This window comes from Solenopsis invicta, chromosome 16 (assembly GCF_016802725.1).
Source record: "Solenopsis invicta isolate M01_SB chromosome 16, UNIL_Sinv_3.0, whole genome shotgun sequence".
NCBI classification, from domain to species: domain Eukaryota; kingdom Metazoa; phylum Arthropoda; class Insecta; order Hymenoptera; family Formicidae; genus Solenopsis; species Solenopsis invicta.
The window spans coordinates 23,015,236-23,036,296 of NC_052679.1; the positions used below are offsets into that span (position 1 = coordinate 23,015,236).

Here is a 21,061-nt window from a genome sequence, read left to right on the forward strand (position 1 = left end):
CGGATTAACTTTTTATTGTTATGAAGAACAAGTCTAAGTAAAAACTTATAATAGGAACTAAGCTTAAATCTGAGACTTAAACTTCTCACTATTTTATTATATAAAATGCTTAAACCATCGATTTATTCTTCGATACAATAGATGATTTAAAACATCCCAGAGAGAGAAAGAGAGAAAGAGAGAGAGAGACAGACTTAAATTGTTATACATGATAGATCGACAATGTTTGAATACAATGACAGATTTGTATAAGTAGAAAAAAATAAATCAATCGCTTTTACGTGGCATTATATCTGAATATTTGCGGAGATGTAATATATTTGATGATATTGCTATCATTATCAATGTTCACAGAAATGGCAATCATAAGTCCCTGCAGTTCCATTTTCAACGAGAAGTAATATTTAGAAAATGCAGCGCCAGCAATATTGTACAAAGCCCATATCGTCAAAGATATTAAAAGAGAGCTGCTTTGCATGCAATTTCATAATCAAAGCACTGTCATCCGTAATTCATCATGCCGCCTCCTCTCTATCTTTTTTTCGCCCTTCTCTCCCCCCGCCTCCCGCAGCATCCACAACCCCGCCGTTCTATAATCGTACGGGGTCTTTTTTCGCTTTACCACACTCTTTGTTCCGCGATTTGTAGATTCCTCTAAATAGACCGAGATTTAATTATACCACGCGCACACACGTATACGCACACAATGCGCGCATACGCATCCGCAATACGTATATGCGCGCGAAATGCACAAAGGATCGGGATGAGGGCTCATCTGCATTTATGCGAAACGCCGAATGCGGTTTGGTCACTGGCAAATATCGGTATTCGCGCGGCGTTTCACAGCGGGTCCACGCGCAGCCGTCTCGCGTACAATTGGACGAATAGATTGAATCGCGATCTCTTGCGCGAGAAGCACGAGTCTTGTCGATCGTTCAAAGCGCATCTCGCGCTATTGTTGCGCGCGCGATGGCCACTTAGGCCCAGGCGTCGTTGAGTTTGAAAAGTCTGCGATTCAATGGCATCGTTGATTGAAAAAAAAAGAAGAAAAAGAATTGGGCACGCTTGCGTACGCACAGAGACGCGTTTGCGTACGCGGCGAGGCAAAGGCTTGTGTAGGTATGTGTACATAAAACGGTGAATCGATACGCACAGAGAGAAAGGAAGAATGACAGAGAGAGAGAGAGAGAGAGAGAGAGAGAGAGAGAGAAATTTAAATATATATTTCAGTGAAACGTATGTGACAGAGCTGCGTACGATGGGCGTAGCGCGTGAGAAAATATCTTACCGCGCTTTAATTAATTACACCTGGTTTTGGTTTTAACGGGAATCAACGGGCGTACCGCTTTTATGTCAAAATGTTTCGTTAATTAAATACCCAGTTTGAACGGAAATCTCGCCGCGCGAGATAATACCTCGCTGGGACGTGAAATTTACATGAACTTTTTTTGCAGATAGTGTTCGATGTATTACCGATTAACTGCCGGGTACAAATGAAAGATAAAAAAACAAAAAAAAAAAGAACCGGCGATAAAAAGATCGAGGGAATGTTATTAAAAGTATTATTCACATCATACGACACGTCCTTTCCAATATCAATAAAAGATAAAAATTTCTAACTTTATGAGCAACTATGAAGTTTCATAGATGCCTTATGGCTTGTTCAACGGGGAATATTGCATTAATATATTCAGACTGAAATACTATTCTCATAACAGAAGCGAATATGGACGCATGGTGGATGGGAGAAAGAGTGAGAGAGAAGGAGCGCCGTTTTAAGCCTCTGTAAAGCAAATACTTTCAAGAGATGAAAATAGCACGTATAAAATTCCCTAAAAGAAAATAAAAAAAAACCCTTATGCAATTAAAAAAAAAGCGAGTGCTCTCGAGCCGGACTCCGAGAGCCACTTTTATATAACGAAATCATTCGCGTACGCGCACGTGCTCGTGGCTGCTTAACATGCATCGCTCGATTATTGCTCACTCGAAATTACGAGCCACTTCCGACAGTCATTCTTACGTCTTACAATCTGCTTTGCATCTCATTGCCAGTGCAAAAGCCGCCGCCGCGTCGTCGCGCTCGCGCTGCGACCGGCCAGATCCCATTCGCATAATCACTTTACATCAAAATTACGAGTCTTCACAGACTAGTTTCGTAATGTGTTTATCGTTGGACTCATGCGAAACACTAGTGGCGACGTTGTTTGTGCGACGTAATGAGTCTTTCTCCACACACACAAAAAAAAAAAAAAAAAAATATAGCTGCCACCTCCTGAGAGAGATGGTAATTATTGTTAAGCGCTAATTGAACGCGACCGTACTCTCTTCCCGCGTTCCTCATTTCCTCGCTCGCGATTAGGAACGCTTTCCAGCCGGAGCGCCGGTGATGAATAAAGCGAACGACAAGTGGGAGATCGCGAGAAAATTGAATTGCACGCAACGATCGCTGGGGGGAAAATATTGCGAGCGAACGGGACCGTGCCGAGAAGAGCCCTCCACGAAATTATACATCAATAATTGATAATGTCATTAACTCTTGAAATTCGTATTTGTCGAATTCTTTCTCCGTGAGTGCGCAACGCGTCTCTCGCACAAGTATCAGCATACAGGAGATCTCGTTTAGGCTGTCCATACAACTCGTATTACGCGTGAAATTAAGCGGCGGGACGATCGATAAGCGTCACGGGTTATCGTCGAGCATTACTCGATCGCGTGATAATGAAACACTCGAAAAGCTGTTCCAGCTGGAATGAGTACTTGCAGAAATACACAGACACGAACACACACATACACATGTTATGGGATGGTGTGCATTTCGCATCGCTGATCCATTCTTTCTTTCCGTGTGCCGCGTACGTTCGTGTGACGTAAAACGAACGCATGCAAAGCTCAACTGGTGCACCGACTCAGCGTCGACTTTAATAAGCCCTATTGACATTCAGTAGACGCGTCCTCGCCCCTTTTAACCCGACTCCTCTTGCCCGTAGTAGACCCTCTTTTTCGCGCGTTTCCACCGAGAGAGTAAGCAAAGCCGCACTTTGAACTATGTCTCTCTCTCTCGACCGACAATCGTTTCCGGTACAAACTGGCTTAATTGCGAGACTGTCGCAGCTCCGGAGAACCACCACTCGTAACTCGTATAATCCATTTGCCTGCAAAAAGGGGTTATTAAGTCGCGACTGGATGATGGATAATCTCACAGTTGGGGCTTTCGTACGAGATGCATCAACGATTCCAGGACTCCAATTTTGCGGCTCGTATTCATTAAAAGAGTTGTTCGACGTTATTCGAAGCATTAAAAATACGATATGGGAATTATCTTATACAGTATAACATGTCGCTTTATCAGAAATTTTATACGCTGTTATAAGAAATCTGAGCTAAATAAGATCCATTTAATTTATTAGATATATTTTGTAAAAATTCTACAAAAAATTAATTTTGCTAAAACATCTAAAGATTTAGCCGAATAAAGACCTGAAAGTAGTTTTATTAAATCATCAAGATAATTATGTAGGACGTACCAGCATGGTGGATAATGTTACAAAAGTTTTGACATTTTAGCAACCAGTTTAAATGTCCCACATAATTATTTTACAATCTATAATGAGAAACGTTATTTTTAAAATTGTATTTTACAATTATAATCTAGCTAAATTTATATATTATATGTAATACTTAACCGTTCTTTGTACATAAAATATTGAAATACACTATACAGAGTGTTTATTAAGTACTCTAAAAAATTGTAAGGAGTGATTCCTCATACCAATTCAAAACGAAAACTTCATATGATTATATGTTTGAAGTGGGTTTCAAAGATATAAAATGTCAAAGTTGAAAAAAATGCATTTTTGCAAAAATGTTGGAAACCGCTAGAGTTATTTTTATGAAACTTTTTGCACGTTTGAATGACACGAAAATAATCCGAATGGTTTGCGAAATTTTTAGAAGAAAAAAAAAATTCTTTTTTCACAACTTTCACATCCTATATCTTTAAAATTAAATCAAATATACGATCACGTAAAGTTTTTGTTTTAAGTTAGTGTGAGGAGTCAGTCTTTAAAATCTTTTAAAGTTTTAACAATCATCCTGTATTTCAATGTTCCCATATAAATAAAATAAAAAAAAAAAATTAGTTAGACCTCATCCAGCATAAATACTCTTATTTGTAGTATGATAATTCCACTAAGAAAGGGTTTCCATTTCTATTCAAATAGTACACAGCGCGATCGTTCTGCAGGTGACATCGCAAAGAGCAAGTTAATCAAGCGAGGTTTGAATTACAGCAAAGTTTCTTGTTGCGCTTCTCGGAAATTTACTCACGCTGCATATATGACTAGTGCCCGCGGTGTACTCGCGATTTATTACCCCCAAAAAAGTACAGCCCGAAATAACGGTGTTACCAGCTCGTTGCGATTTCACCTGAGTGTAAAGATGATAAAATTAATGTCTATTAAAATCTTTGCATCGCTGTTCTCAATTGTATTATAGCAGTCCGTTTTCCGCTAACGATCTTCAATTCATCACTATACGTACACAGTAAAAAAAAGAAAATCTAATTTTAACATATTTGCATGTCCCAGAAAGTCCACTCTAAATTTTAACTTCAAATTACTCAAAATTCAAGTTAAAATAACTTAAAATAAGAGTTATTTTAACTTATCTTTCGAGTTAATTTAACTTAAAATTTAGCGTGGACTTTCTAGGATATTTTATTTTTTACTGTGTATATCAGAATAAGATTGATCTCTTATATTACGAGAAGAAGAATATTACACCGACGTTACGTCTCATCATCGTTTTGCTGCCGAGCATTAATTATGTATGCGTTTTTGTAACATAACAAACATTTACTGTATCTCCCAACGATTGTCTTTGAAAAATACGCTCAACAACACGCAATTACCGGCTGATCTGTATAATTTCCCGCCATTTACATAGTAATCCCGTGAGTAATAGAATTCATGCGTTACATCGTCGCGTTTGACTCGACGATAATGAACCTTACCACTGGCGTGCCTGTCGGATAGAGGCTTGGCGATCGTTAATAAACGCGATATTTCGCTCAGCGAATCGCGCGCTGGTTAAATTCGTCACAAATTGCTGCCCCGGAATCGCCTGAAAATTCAACAGTTTTGTTACGCTCGCGCAAAATAATTTGGTATATTAGTTTCATTATTCGATTTAAATTGTGCTGTTACAGATTAATCTTTATTTTATTACGAAAATGTATGTTAATTTTTCTCACGCGAGTATAAACGAGTATCACGCTAATGATGCGTTAGAAGTATGCAATCGAAATCTCGAGGCAGTTCGATGAATGCTAATCACTGCGGAATCATGGAACAATACTGACGGCCACATATCACGTCCGACAAATTTTCCCCGAATGAAAGCATTGTTTGCTATTGCAAAAATTGCGCGCCCACGTCGGAAATAATAATCGTGGTGCAGCAGCGGTCGCGCGCATTTAAACGAGTTTTCGAAATTGCCACGCGCGTGCTCGCAGTCTTGTCAGTCTATTAAATAATTCGTAAACCGATAAGTTCTTTGTTCGCCAACCATCGACGTGACATCAATTGTAATTCGATCTCGAGTCATTAACGACGAGATCGATGCGGTAAGTTGATGCGAATTCTTTGAATTTGATTAGACAAGATGAAGCAAACGTTAATAAATTAATTTGTTCGTGTTGTTTAAAATCTCAAAAAAATGTTTTTACTTAAAACGAAATAAGTATACATTCAGGAATTGAAGAGAGAGAGAAAGCGGAGATTCTAAATGCAAAAAGTGCAAGCAACCTGAACAGATCTATTATATGTTATAAAATAAAAATAATACAAAAAATCTAAAATTAGTTCATAATTATAATATAAATATATGTAGATGCTATTGTAATATTTAAATACTGCTATAATAAATCAACTTAGATATTACAGAATTTAGATATGAAATATTATATTATTGTATGAAATTTAAATATTATTAATATAATATAAATAAATTTGAATATATGTCATTATACAATAACATTAACATTCAATATCTATAATAACATAATATTCTATAATATATCTAAATTTTAATAACGTAATATTAATGATAATTATAAACGTCATAATATTAATTATAACATGTTAATAACTCTATGTGCTTAAATTTATTTAGAATATATTTAAAATTTAAATAGCTTTACATTCTCCAGGATGCCAGAATTGTCAAACATTGTAACATTTCATTGGAAATACTGATAACGGTTAAATCAATTTATCTTTAATTATAAAGCACTACAACTACTAGGGTAACTCCGCTATTTACGTTGCGTGAGGATTTATGACATAGAAGTCAGAAAAACACAAAAAGAAGTAAGAGAGAGTAATTTACACGCTGCTATGTGTCTTTATGTCAAGTTACTATTGTGTTGAATCGATAGCAACGTAGTAAGCGCAATCATGATGTAAAATAATTGTTGTAGGGAATGTAAAAAATTGTTTCCTCCAATTCTATGGAATCTACGACAAAAATGCAAGGGTTTTTTTAGTATTTTTTTTCAAATATAAATATTTTAAAATTAGAAAATAAATATTTTATATTACTAATTTTTTTATAGCAAGAGACATTGTAAAATTTTATTGGTATAGGTTCATTTTTTTTTAACACAGTGAATAGCACGTGATAAATTACGGTAGGCATATACCGGAGTTATCTTACAGGAAGAATGCTTAAAGTTGAGTAAAATCGACATTTCCATCTATGAACCGCATTGTGCTATTAAACAAGCTGCGTAACCAAGTTGTCGAGTCACTTCGTAGTTAGGTAGGTCAGTAACGTCAGATACGTATTCATTTATACAATACGTTGTAAACCTATTGGAACACATAAATAAAGAATTACGTAATATTTAATTGGGAAGAGCAAAATGATTCGCTCGCGTTGTCTCGCGTGTACGAGCTCATAACGAATTACAAACAGTAATTATTAATAGCACAGCTACACATGCTCAATCTATCGTCGAAAGATGCACGTGATAATGAAAATTAATGATGCAAAACATTTCGCGTGCAACACGTTAATAATTTACACTGTGATCGTGACGGTACAGAAGTGCATGGAAATGTTTCAATTAAACGTTACTAGGAAGTAAACTTTCATAGATATGCCAACTGTAGAGCAAACAACAATGTTAGTAATCAAAGGAGCTATTTATGTAGTGAAATATGTACAAATGTACATGCTAAATTAATGTTATGTAAGATCAACCGTAGTTGATGTGTTAAATACACTGCCATAAATACAAAATCTAACATAAATATATTAGAAATCTCATAAAGAGATCTTAATAAAATTCATAATTAATAAAAATATAACAACTTAGTAATAATTTAAGGGGTTGCATCTTCTCAATTTTCAAAAAAGTTAAATTTAAAAAAATCTTAAATTATTTTTTATAGTGTCTAACACATAAAAAAAGCGAGAAATTGTCCAAAAATTATTTACATGAATTTTCTTTATCGAACTTTAAACGCGTTTCACGAAAACTATGTTTTTCAAAAGTCTTGGCGCGATAACTTTAACAATTTTTAATTTCTTTTGATAAAACGCGTCTTCATTTGTATAAAATGCAATTTTCGATTATCTGTCGGATCATTTTTTTTAAATTTTTTATTATAACAATTTTTATAAACATTTAGAGGTCGAAAATTTGTAAATAAAATCGAATTTTTTTTAAACGACATAAATTTTTAATTTTTATACAATTTTAAAATTTGACCCGTCAGACTTTCATAACATAATTATTCTAAAGGCTCGTAATCATTTTTCTTATTTTTGTTTGTTTTATAAAATTTTAGAAGGTTAAGATTGGAGGTGTCTTGTATTTATAGTCGGTATACATAGTCAATTCTTGTTTCAAAATCATCTTAAATAAGATGCTTAAATAAGATAAATAATCGCCATCTTAAGATGCTAATACGACTCTCTGATTGATTGATGACATCTTAAGATGGTATTTAAGACGGTCTTAAATATACGAATCGACTATGAATACCGACCTAAAAGTCATTTTAAAATATTCAAGATAATGTAAAAAAATCATTTTTTAATACATTAATAATCAATGAAACATGTGCTTTTTGCAGATATTAGATTTATTTATTATTCTTTCTTTTTCTAAAAAAAAATTTTCAAAAGTCAATAATTTTTCAGCATCGAGAAGGTAATGTAATCCCTTAAATGTTATTACAGTTTAACAATGCTTCTTAAATAAGAAATTGTTTAAATTTGCATTTTCGTTTATCTGAAGTGACAGAAAAAAAATCTAGACTCACTTGAAGAAAATCTAACTTGTCACTGTCAATGTGTCTCTCATATGCTTCTGAAATTACATAAAATTTAAAAAAAGATTCTTAGTTCTCTCGCGCTTTTCGTTTAAGAGATTTCTTCACATAAAATATTTCAATAATGTGTCGACATATTCATAGACACACGGCTCGTTCTTTTAGTCTGGAACGCGCGGAAGTAAAGAGGCATAAATTTTGCACGCTTGTATTGTCTGTAAAGTGCACGTGCAGAAGAGTGTGATTACAAATATCGCGTGCGGGGCGTAAAGAATAGTGAGCGGCTCGACGAAAGATGAAAATTGCCGCATAAAGCAACTAATATGGACAGCCGGTAGCGTAAATTCCGCGTTAGCGTGACGTTTTTCCGGCAATTACGGCTGTATTGTCACGTAAATTGAGTCACGTCGATTATTCGCTTATAGATTAATATCGATAATGTCGCGTGCGGCCGCGCCGCGTCACGCGATAATATCGACTTTCCGATGAAACTTCCTCGACGCGAGGCAATGTACGAACCACAGGCTGAAAATCAGTAAATTTTTCAAGCGGTATCCTGTAAATCGTTAAAACGGGGCGCAATGACGTTAACAACGTGGGCGTTGCGGATCTTCGGTTCTACATTCACGACGAGTCGCATTGTAAACGTTTTTCGAGCATGCAATCAATAATTGAGAGAAAAGGAAAATACTCGTAATACGCCGTTTCAGCGATATCGCGAGAAATAAGAAAAGAGAGAATACAGTGTGAAAACAGCAAAATAAATACCGAGACAAAAGTATTAAGATGCCAATACATAACGGACGGTGAATTCAAGAAATTCACCCGCGTTGGATTTCAACGGTGAACGTATTATCGCTAACGCTTTTAATTATTTTACGGATGTATTTCATGTATGATATATGTTTCATATTTAACGAGTAACAGTGATAAAAGATTTTAGAGAAATATATTTTGAAAATCATGACTGCCGTAATAATTTTATTTGCGGATGAAAGTGGAACGAGATGTGGAATGATCGGTGAATACCTGAATTAAGTAACACATCTTAGCTCATTTCTTATGAAATACGTAATGTGGAAGTTCCAAGAGAGATCCAAGGAAGCTTCGAATACCAGTTTAATACATTCGTAATCCTTCTCGGAAACTTCGATACCATTCGTGACACGTGCACGTATCAACCTGCTAACCTTGATTTCGAAGTTAACTTTAAAACTAGCGCATTTGTTACTAAATATTGCATTTCTCGAAATGCTCTGCGTTCCTCAACAAATAAAGCACGTCGATACATTATTGCTGGGTATCATGATTACCGTTAATTATATCACAATTATATCGCTTTACACTTTGATAATCGAAAGAACATTAATTTTAAACTGCATCGGAATCCTTATAGGGTTCGTGAAGAGATAATGAAGTTATTGTAACAAATCGACGATACTGTTAAGCGCGAATTCGTTATTTCAACTCTCCACTCGCGATATAAAACGCAGATGATAAAAGTTTCGTGAAGTAGGGACCTTACAATGTTCTTAATCCGTTCCACAAGCAGATGTTCCGCGCACACGGACGTATCGACTTCTTAACAGGCCGGTACCGTAATCTCGGTTCATTGGATTTCTTCGGTTTCTCTCTCTCTCTCTCTCTCTCTCTCTTTCTCTCGCGAAATTGATGGAAGAGTGACTTTGATAGCTTACAAGAATAAGCTCGGCAATTACTCTCTACACACTCGCTGAAAAGTTATGATTCGCTATTATATGGGATGAGATTTGCCGGGAGTCTAAAGGGGATGTCCTTCCAGAAACGCTGTCGTTCGCGTTCGAGAGCAGCCAAGGTACTTCAGAAAAGTTCCCCTTCGCCGACGTGGCGTTTCATAAAACGTTGCAACGCTCCGTAAGCAAGATACAATGCGCCGCAAACGAAGTTACGAGAGTTTTGACAATCGGTTAACGCCGGATGGATACCGTCGCTGGATGAATTTATGAGATTACGGTAACGCGGAGAATTTACTAGGATATCGCGTATGTACTTAGGCAGAGCGATGCGCCAAGGCTATAGACTCTAATTTGAAAGCAGCTAAAACAGGTAGTGCAACGAGACATTTGAATTATAATGAACGAAGTTTTACTAATACGCGTATCTGTTTCCAAGATGTTTATTCAAATTTGTAAAATTTTGTAAAATAAGGAAAAATTTCGGGATTTTTTAATGCACCCTTGAAATAAATTTATATTCTATTATTTCTATAAGGATTGTTCCTTTATCATGCGATCACAAAGAGAAGTCACTTCGGTTTTGATTGTTAAATTTGAGGAAATGCTAAAAAAGATAATATAAAAACGCTAAACATGGCATATAATTAGCCGCAATACAATCGAGTCTAGCTCACAGAATTCAAACGGTAATTAAATATACAATGTCAATTTAAAACAATGAATTAGAAAGATTATCTTCCATTGTCACTAATTTTTTTAATATACGTGGATGTACGTGCATATGCTGCATTTATTGTTAATTAACTGTCGACATTTTGCATTCAAGCAAAATTAATCAAAGAATAGTTTTTGTTCCCGAAAAAGAGAGATAGGATTTAAACTTAAAAGTAAAATTACAAAAATTTCCCTGAGTATCAATAAAATCCTATGAAAATCCATGATTCTAAAGCGTAAAAGAGAAATCCTCTGAAAACTCTAGGTTTTCCCGTTTTTTTCCGGTAGTAAACACTCTGGCTTTATATCTTATTACGGTAACGCAAAGAACATTTGTGCTAGAATGCGCAAATTCCATTTAAAAATATCAGAAAGAACTCTGTAATAATAATAACGAGAAAACTAGATCTTTAACTGGACGATCTGATATAAAATCCTAATTCACCTTTTATATTACAATTAAAAATTAAAAATTTGTATTAGTTTATACTTACATTTGTCAAATATTGAATGTAGATTAAATTTACGTTTTATGTATCGGACCCTTAAATTATAAATTATATTTATACAGTACCAACATTTTTATTTTAAACACTTTTATGCAATAATGCGCAGATTTCATTGAAAAATATCAAAGAGAACTTATTATAATAATGTCGAGATAGCTAAATTTTTAATTAAAAGGCTCGATAATCTAATTCGCTTTTTAATCTTAAAGTTAAAAATTACAAATTTTTGTTAAATATTTAACAAATAGGTTAAAACTACTTTTTTTATATATCGAGCTATTTTTTTTGTAAACATTTAATTAAAATCTGTAGGAAACACCTTGTTTGATTCAAAATAATTAAAACAAAGTTGCAAACCAGTTATATTTTTATAACATTAAACACATATTTGATATTTCCTCCTTCCTTGCAAACTGTGCATTATAAATCTACTTTTATCAACTTTAACCATCGAATAAAAAAGCAAAAAAGCAACACGACATTTCGCCCATGATACAAACAGCTCGCTCCACTCGTGGGGTCAAGGTACCTACGTCGATCAGAGCATCAATTCAATTTCATAATGTAAGTACCTGGAAATAATCCGCCACTCGATGGATGATGACGGATTCTAAAGTTTGTTGCCGGTTTCCCGGAAACGACCGCGGCATTTACCTCTCTCAGTGACAAAGCTACTCATTCACGTTCTAATTTTGATTAAGCAACTAACTACTAACTCATGTCTTCTCGCGCGAGAAGTTTAGTTCCGCACGAGCAACGTGTGTAACCGTATAGTGTGTAATCCGGAAAAAAATACAGATATTATTATCGCCCCACGCGCGCGAGATATTCGCACGTCAGTAATTATCGGGGACAAAATCCGCATTGCTTTCCTCACTTTAAAAATTAATTTACAGTACAATACATTCTCTTCGCATGCGTTACTCTATGCAGGCACGTGAGAACTGGGCAATACATTCTTTTTTTTTTTTTAGTTGGCTCTACTTTTCCTCGCTCGCCGAAGTTTCCAAATTATAATATAATATTTAGATTGGCGAAGATGAAGTTGGTACCGGCGTGCCAACTTCGCTGTGGACACGTGTGGATCGATGACTCGACACGTGGATTTGCTTTGTCAATATTTTAAGATCTCATTTGGATATATCCGTTTGAAATAAATCCATTTCGTAAAGTATGCATGCATAAGAGATCCGCCAATATTATTCGAAATTATTTTTCACGGGGTGACGTAAAGGCATTAACCGCTGCGCAACGTATGACCGAATATGAATTACACTCAATATGAATAACATTCAAAAAGGTGTGCTCTTTCGGTTTCACCGGTAATACGCGTATATGCCGCTGAAAAATATCGAAATCATCATTTAAACATCGGAATGTATGCGCGTTTCACGGGGACGTCGGTATTTAATATGCAACGCGGAAAAAAATTTGGGGCTTTCAAAGTTGTAACATTGATACGTTTCATTGATGTGTACGCTGTATATGTGCGTGTAATCGAAGTATCATATTTCCTGAAATCCTACTATTTTAACGAAATGCAAGCTAAATGAAAATACCCGCGTAACGTCAAAGGTTGTATTTATTTACTGCGATATTTGACGTATGACGTTTAGTCTGATTTTTCCGCAAACGTAATGAAAGTACGTATGACATTAAAACATGTAAAATATCAAAGATCTCTCCCCCGTCCGTTATTTGAAACGAGATTTCACGTGGAATAAAAATCATACGCACTTGTGTCATCCGCGGGTTAAATTCAGGCGTCGTCGTCGTCGTCGTCCGCGTGAACTGCAGCGATGATGAACGACGTTCCGTGCGCACAATCGTTCTGCTCGAGAACTTTTGCTCGCCTTATGCAAATCCTCACCATCGCACCGTGATGTTGACCGAATTAACGTGCTGCCAACGTTACTTATGTCTCCGCGCACATTGTGGACATAACACTGCGGACTTGTCCCACTGTAGCATTAATAATTAGCCTAATGACGAACCTCGTCCCGTCGGAACCGGACGCGACGTTTGCAGGGTAAACAGTCGGAGAATTCCGCCGGTCGATCGCGTTGTTTCCGACAAATTATGGCGTTTGATCGTAGCCCCGTAACATTTGCAAACTGTACCGACATTCCGACCGTTTTTTTCTTTTATTTCCTTTGTTAAATGCTCGAGAGGTCAGTGCTCAAAATTTAAGCAAGTGCGAATTAATCCAGAGCAAAAATAAACGAACAAAATTTACATGGATTGTTGAACTCGAAACCAACACTCTGCAGTATCCAAATTTTTAATGAGTTTTCAAAAAAAGAAGTTTAAAGCTGATATCTTTAACAGCGCTCTTTCAATATTTCAAATCTAAACACCGTTTAAAACATTTTTAAATTTTAAAACATATTTGAGAAATAGAGACAAATAAAATGTCTAATAGCTTAAAATAAAGCATTTTTCTCCGAGTGTAGATAACATTCTGTATTAACCTTATTAACCTTAATCCTTGGTTACCACACGACGTACCATATGCATTTTTTTACAATGCTGTAACTTTTTTATAATATAATTTCGAGACTTGAGGATTGAGGTAAAAAAAAAAAAAACTTTAACTATTCATATTGCATCCATAGATACGATAAGTGTGGAAAAGTATTTTTTCTTTGCATTATTCTCAACGTGAGAGTGCATGAAAGTTTAAAAAGGGTTTCTGGTGCCCTCGTGTGCCTAACTCGTAAATTTTCGGCATTCCGAGTACCTATTTATTTTTTATTAAATGTAGGTTTACTGATAATATACGTTCCAAATAGTATAACAGTAAGGGCATAAAATTGTAAAATTAAAAAAAATTATTTTAATAAAATGTACAAACATTATTACGTGCCGTATATTTCTTCATCTTTTGCATACTAACACGCGCAAATATTGTGAAACTTATGGAACTCTGTTCAAGATCCGTACTCCTTAATTATATGTATATACAATAATAATATTTATTCGTTATGACCCTTTACCTGCCATTTTATATGGTTCAAATAACAAAATTTTGTTTATTGGTTGTAAAATCATTACTTGTTGATTTATCAAAAATGTCCATTTTGATACTTCAAATAATTAAACTTTTTGAAGCGATTTATATGGTATTGTTTTTTTTATTAGTCCAAAAGGTCAACTAAAAAATCCTACTGGTTTCTCGCTTCAAATTAAAATTAAAAAATTCAAGATATTTTTATTTGAAGTACTCATTTTTTGCAAATTTTTGCAACGCAATTTCTTGAAACAATTTTAATTATTCGAGAATAAAATATTTTTCATTTAGGTTTTATTTATTGTCTTTATCTGACACTAAAGTATCAATTTCATTAATATTATGAGCTAAAAAGTATGCTTTTTATTCAAAGATATAGCGTGACAAAGTTACAGACCCTAGTGTGGTGGGGAAGAAAATCAAAAATAGATAACATAGTGTTTAATCAAAATTAAAACAAAAATTGATTAAAGTTTTATTATTCATCCCGATGAGCACATTGTGCGAATATTTCACAATAATCAAGAATTGATGAAATTTTTGCAATAATTGGCTAAAATAAAACATCATAACGCAGGAATTTTATCAAAATAAAATATCTGAATAATATTTGTCAGAAATTAAACAAATCTAACTTTGATGTATTTTACAATTATTTAAAAAATCGTTTATTTCTTTATTTAAAATGTTACCATGCTGAATGCGTAATATTTTACGCTTCAATATTTCTATATTATAATTTAGGAACAATTGTAAATTTTTGTAAAATTTTTGTATACGGATTAATTATATTTTTATATGTTTTATATATCATATATCTAAAATACATTTTTTAAATTGTAAAATAATTTTTTATACTTAATTTTGTAAATATATCATTAAGATGAATCGGCAAAATACTATTTCAAAATTATATACGTAAACAATTATCAATATTTTATAAAAATACTTCTGCATCTATTTTTGTAAATATACCTACATAAATACCTACCTGCAAATTATAATTTTTATGCAAGACTTCGTCATATTTAATAAATGCTGTCCTATTGGGATAGGTACTTAATCTACTATAAAACGTAACATAATTTTTGACATAGTACAGGAAATTATTACATCGAAACTAATTAGTTAGCAAAAAAAAAAAAATAATTTGACTACCGTCAAACACCTCATATTCGCATTGCTGCATTATTTTTATATAAATATAAATAAATTCAAATTTATCGGATAACCGAAATAAAACGTTTGTTTCTCGCCATTTATGATCTTTTTTTTACATATAATTCGTACGAAATATTACGCACACGCTTTCCTGATATTGACAACAGACAAGGCCGGCCGTCACACGCAGTATGTCACAACGTAACAAGAACGATCTACAAATGGATTGTAAAACGCAGTCCGTGGAGCCGTTAACAACGTCATAAAAAGTCACGCCTATTCCCGGGAGTGGAGAATTTCATTATGCGCTAGATAGAGTTGCGGCAAATCGATGCTGCGTATCGATTAATCACGAGTGCAAATAGATTTTCGGGAAAGTCGTTACGCGCGCGAACGATTTGCGCGTCGCCGTGTCCTGCCGCGCCGCGCGCGAGGAATATTCTCCTCGCGTACGTGTTCGAACGAATCCAGGCCGGATATCGGTAATCTTGCGAGGGGATCTGCTCCGGCGCGGCGATTTGTACCAGTCGTGGACGCTGCTCGTGTCACGGCTATCGCGGTGTCATCGCGAAGACGGTAACGAATCGTTCGTCACTCCTTCGTCGGCGCATATATACTATAATACCTGGGCATAATTCATAACACCGCTAGAACGTCGCGTAACGTCCCATGTCGCCCGGGCTGATCGCGGGGGACCGATGAATACAGGAATTATTACGATTATCCCGAAATCAGTCATGAATTTTCGCGGTCGGTAGGACCGCGTGATCGCGTGCGGGGGAGAATTACGCATGGGAAATCCAAATTTTCAGTCGCATTACGGTAGAATATTTGTCCAGACAGGCAAATCCATCGGGAGCAAATTTTGCGAAGTATCTGTTGCAAGCCTCGTCAGCAGAAAAGCAATAGAATAGATATGGGACATGTCGTACCAGCGCTATACATATATCGCGCGCACGGAAAATCTGCTCGATTTCTGTCTCTCGTGTTATGCCTAGGGGCTTCGACAGCAAAACGTGAGTTTTACATGAACACAGTCGATGCCAATCTGCCGTAAGACGTTGATCAAATCAAATACTGTCAAACTATTGCCGTACTGCTAAAATTTTACTTATATACTACTATATATGTATTTACTTATGTACTATTATATATGTAACACACACATATAAGCAACACTCATAGAAACATTTCACCCTTTTTAGCTCTCGAGAACGATTAGTTTAAGTAGAATGCATTTGGCTCAATGAGTATGACCCTGTTTTTAGGTCGCAACAGGAACTATTCCGGAAACATGAGTGATTAAAGATAGTTGCATACAAGTATATCTGAATAGTGATAATAAGTAGTAACTTATGAGTATTTTTGAATGTTGCGTGTAAATTTGAGATGTAAAAATTTGTATTTAGATACGAGTACAAAATACAAAATACTCGTTTACCTCACACATTGTTCATTTTAAAACCGCACAATTCAATAAAGATTATAATAATTATTATTATAATATAATAAAAAAAACAATGATATATTATTAAAAAATTCGCATTTCTTAATTTGATGAAACTATTATTTTCTTCTAAATATATTCTTTTCTTCTTAACTTTAATGTGAAATTTATTAATGAATAGAAATAAATATATTTTTTAAACTATACAATATATTTTCATATAAGTAAGCTATCTTTCTTTAACAAAATTTAAAATGTTTCTACAAACTCTCTTATATAAAATAATCAATAAAATATTGATTAATTAGACCTTGAAAATCAAACGCAGTTATTTTTGCACGAATAATTACATCAATTTAAGAGAGTATTTATTGAGAGTACAAAAAAATTTTTATCCAAAACTTTTGTTTCACGTTTTTGAAAATTTTTTTGTACTACGCCTTAAAAATGGCTCAAACTATAGCCGAAACGTTAGCAGTGTGATCGCAGGCTCTTTGGAAGAATGCAATAAAATACATACATGATGTGACGATTCGCGCAAAAATAACAAGGTTTGATTCTCAATATTTCTCAATATTTTAATGATTATTTTATATAAAAGAGTTTATAAAATTTGTAGAACATTTTAAATTTTGTTAAAAAAAGATAACTTGCTTATATGAAGAAAGTTAGCAATTATCAATATTTTACAAAAAGTCAATATTCCTACATCTATTTTTTTTCTTATCAACACATTTTTCATTAAATATTGCCGAGTTGTATAATATACAAATATCTCTTTTCTGAAGTTGGCTATCTTGTGAATCATTGACATCTCGTGAATTTTAACAATTCATTATAATTATTTTTAATATTCTGTAATATTTTTAAATGATTATGACATGTATAATGCATATACTAATTTATATTTAAATATGATTCAATCAATAAAGCATTTCAATATCATCGTAATTACGTCAATGTAATAGCAAGTTTACAAAAGTGCAAGAGCACCCACTGTCATTATACTGTCACTGAACGCGCAATTTTTAAACTACCTAATTCGCCTACTGTAAATACTTCTCATTTAAAAAGTATTATAGCCTCGACATTTTCGTATTAAGATTTTCGTCTTATTTTTAAGTAAGAAATACGTTATTAAAATTTTGATTACAGGTTGTGAGACACCCTGTAATCAAAATTTTAATAACGTATTTCTTACTAAATATATGATCGAGATAATTCGATAAAGCGATTCCATCGAAAATACATTGGATTCATCAAACACTTTACACAAATTTTATCAAGTTAAAAATTTATATATATCCAATAATAAGTTAATATTATAATACCGATGAATAAATCTAGATGGAGAATACTATTTTTAGCTCGGCTAAGAGAAAGAGAGAGAGAGAGAGAGACAAAGAGAGAGAATTGTTAGTTATTGAGCATCCTAGGATAATATCCTCTTAGCGCTAATACTATGATATAGTCAGCAGCATAAGGTATGAAAATTACCAAGACTGAGATATACAAAAGAATAATAGAAATAAAAATAGAATAAAAATAAAATGCAAAAATAGCTTTACAGAACAAAACAATCGCAGACAGCAAAAACTACAGAAATGGAATATAATTCATCATGCATAGTCAAAATAAATAGAGAAACAAGTGTCCAAAAAAAAAAAAAAAACTTAGAAAAATCAAAGAATATAGTACAGACATAGTAAGAGTTTAGTAAATAATCATAAAATTGATAATTCCAAGAGAAAGAAAGAGAGAAGCTTAATAATATATCTATATTATTTCTTAAAATATATTTTATAAAACTGAAAAACATATTTAAAAAATTATTATAAAAATATTATTAAGTACCAAATATTATTAAATACTTGTTTTGATCAAAAAATAGCATTTCTTCTCCTTGAATCATACAATTAAATCGTACACCTAACGTTCATATAAATCATTTACACCAGTACCATTTTTCTCCCTTTTATCCGAGGGGAAATTCACAGCCGGCATTGGTGTACAAAATTTCGGCAGTGGACTGCCGAAAAAAGTAAGCAGTGACCTATAATATTGACGGCATTGTCGTCAGTGGTTGGGGAGTGGTGAGCTCACTTCAGAGTCGATCATGGGGTTGAGCACAAAAATTTTTGAATACTTCGGGAAAGCTTTAGAATTCTTGTGCAGGCATTGGCGTATGATAATGGGCACGCGGTAGTGTTCATAATTGCATGGCATTGCCTTAATTTTAATATAGGATTGACGGCATTGTAGGCATTGACTAACAATAAGCATTGTCGGCAGTGTACAAAAATGTCGGCAGTGTTTTACAGCAATGCCAAAAATCGGCATTGGTGTACAAAATTTTGGGTTGTGAATTCCCCCTCGCTTTTATCACTTCTGATAAATCAGTTGTGAAAAATTGGAATATTATTTTTTTTATTGTGTTACATCTTTACTTTGTATTTTAAACGTTTATAAAAGCAGATGTTATATTGTTTTCCTTTATGTAGCAAAATACAGAACAATGTTGTAGCTACTTGAAATATTCCTTGTAAGAAACAGTGTCAAAATTTCCACTCCCGGTTTACACACGGAGTAACTTAAATATATAAATACTTAAACTAAAACTCTTGTATTTTATGTATTTAAATTAAATACATAAACTAAAGAGATTTAATCAAGTTGAAAAATTTAATCAAGTTAACAACTTTTTTCTCACAATAAGTATATAAAAAAAAACTAGGAATGTGTCAATTGTGAGAAGATCAGTGATAAATGATAAATAAAATGATAATAATTTCTCGCGCGCGCACGCGTGTGTACGCGTATCAGTGTGTGTGTGTATGACTATATTAAAAAAAAAAACGTAACAAGCAAATAATGTTACAGCAAATAATTTATACTGTACACATTACTGCCTCGTCGATTAATTCATAAATAAAAAACGTGTAGTTTGATGTTACATTGAGATCATTAAATTATCATACTGGAAATCTCGTCTAAATGTTTCAGCGGTAACATTCCGAATGTAGACGTAGTCAAGATCGGCGTGTTATTTCAAAATGCCTACGGGTTACAATGGATTAAACAAATACACCGCATTTGCGGGGGAGGGCGAGGGAAAGCGTTAAAACGGGAACGTACGCTCACTAACCGAACGTAAAAGCGACATATTTATTTAGCCTCGTCAATTTACAGGCAGATTGAGCGCGCAATCTGGATATAACGCGATGATATTCACTTCTATATTCCCGATTTATTCGTCATTTCGGCCGGATCGCCGGAACGGGCATTAAATAATAACTGCCGTCCAACACTCGAGCTCCGCCGATCTCCTCGAACTAGGGCAAAGTGATCCACGCTAGCTATCGCTGTTTATCGTCGGTGTGCTGCGGCAATTAATTACGCTCAGAGCAACATTCAATTATCCCCGCCGTTTGATATACTCCAATTCGACACATCCGCTTGTCCTCAACAGGTTTCCCTGCATCATTCCGGCGCGCCGGTAAACGGAATCTCCGGGCGGCGCGGCGCGGCATCGCGTCGCGTCGCGACGATTTTTCCACTTCTCTCTCTCTCTCTCTCTCTCTCTCTCTCTCTCTCTCTCTCGATTCCATCCCACCGCGCTTTCATAAAATTAAATAACGTCTCGTCCGTCCACCAGCCATATGCAGAGCGACGGAATTGATGACACAAAGCGAATGGTACTTCTGACGAGCGGCAAACATGCTCGCAAAAGTTTGCACGCGACCAATCTTTCCGGCCCCGCATCCCGTGCGCGAAAGTATAAATAACGAGATACGCGAAAATGAAAATAATGGAGAAGACCCTTGGGAACGACGGGAATGTTTGATTTTGCGCCAGCAACCGCGGTTAACCCGCCAGCATGCGGTTTTATTGCGTGCTTTTTAACAATTAACGATTGGTATTTCGAATCACCAGGGGATTCATTTCGGCTTATTGTTTTTAATTATTTTTAATTACTTATATTATAATCATATTATAATCATCATGTTTACAGTTATTCAAGATCATCAAATAGTTTATAATCTACGATCATATTCATGCATACATCTATCTAAATGACTTCATTATTTATTTATACGTATGTAATCAATATAAGATCATGCAGTTACAAATTAATACTTAAACACAGCATTTGGAAGACCCATACG

General features: G+C 34.5%; 1 protein-coding gene across 3 annotated transcripts in view; it reads right to left on the reverse strand.

Moving 5' to 3' along the window:
* The window catches only part of LOC105199739 (octopamine receptor Oamb), a 174,706-nt gene that overhangs the window by 68,346 nt on the left and 85,299 nt on the right, over positions 1–21,061 (reverse strand). The window lies entirely within an intron of this gene.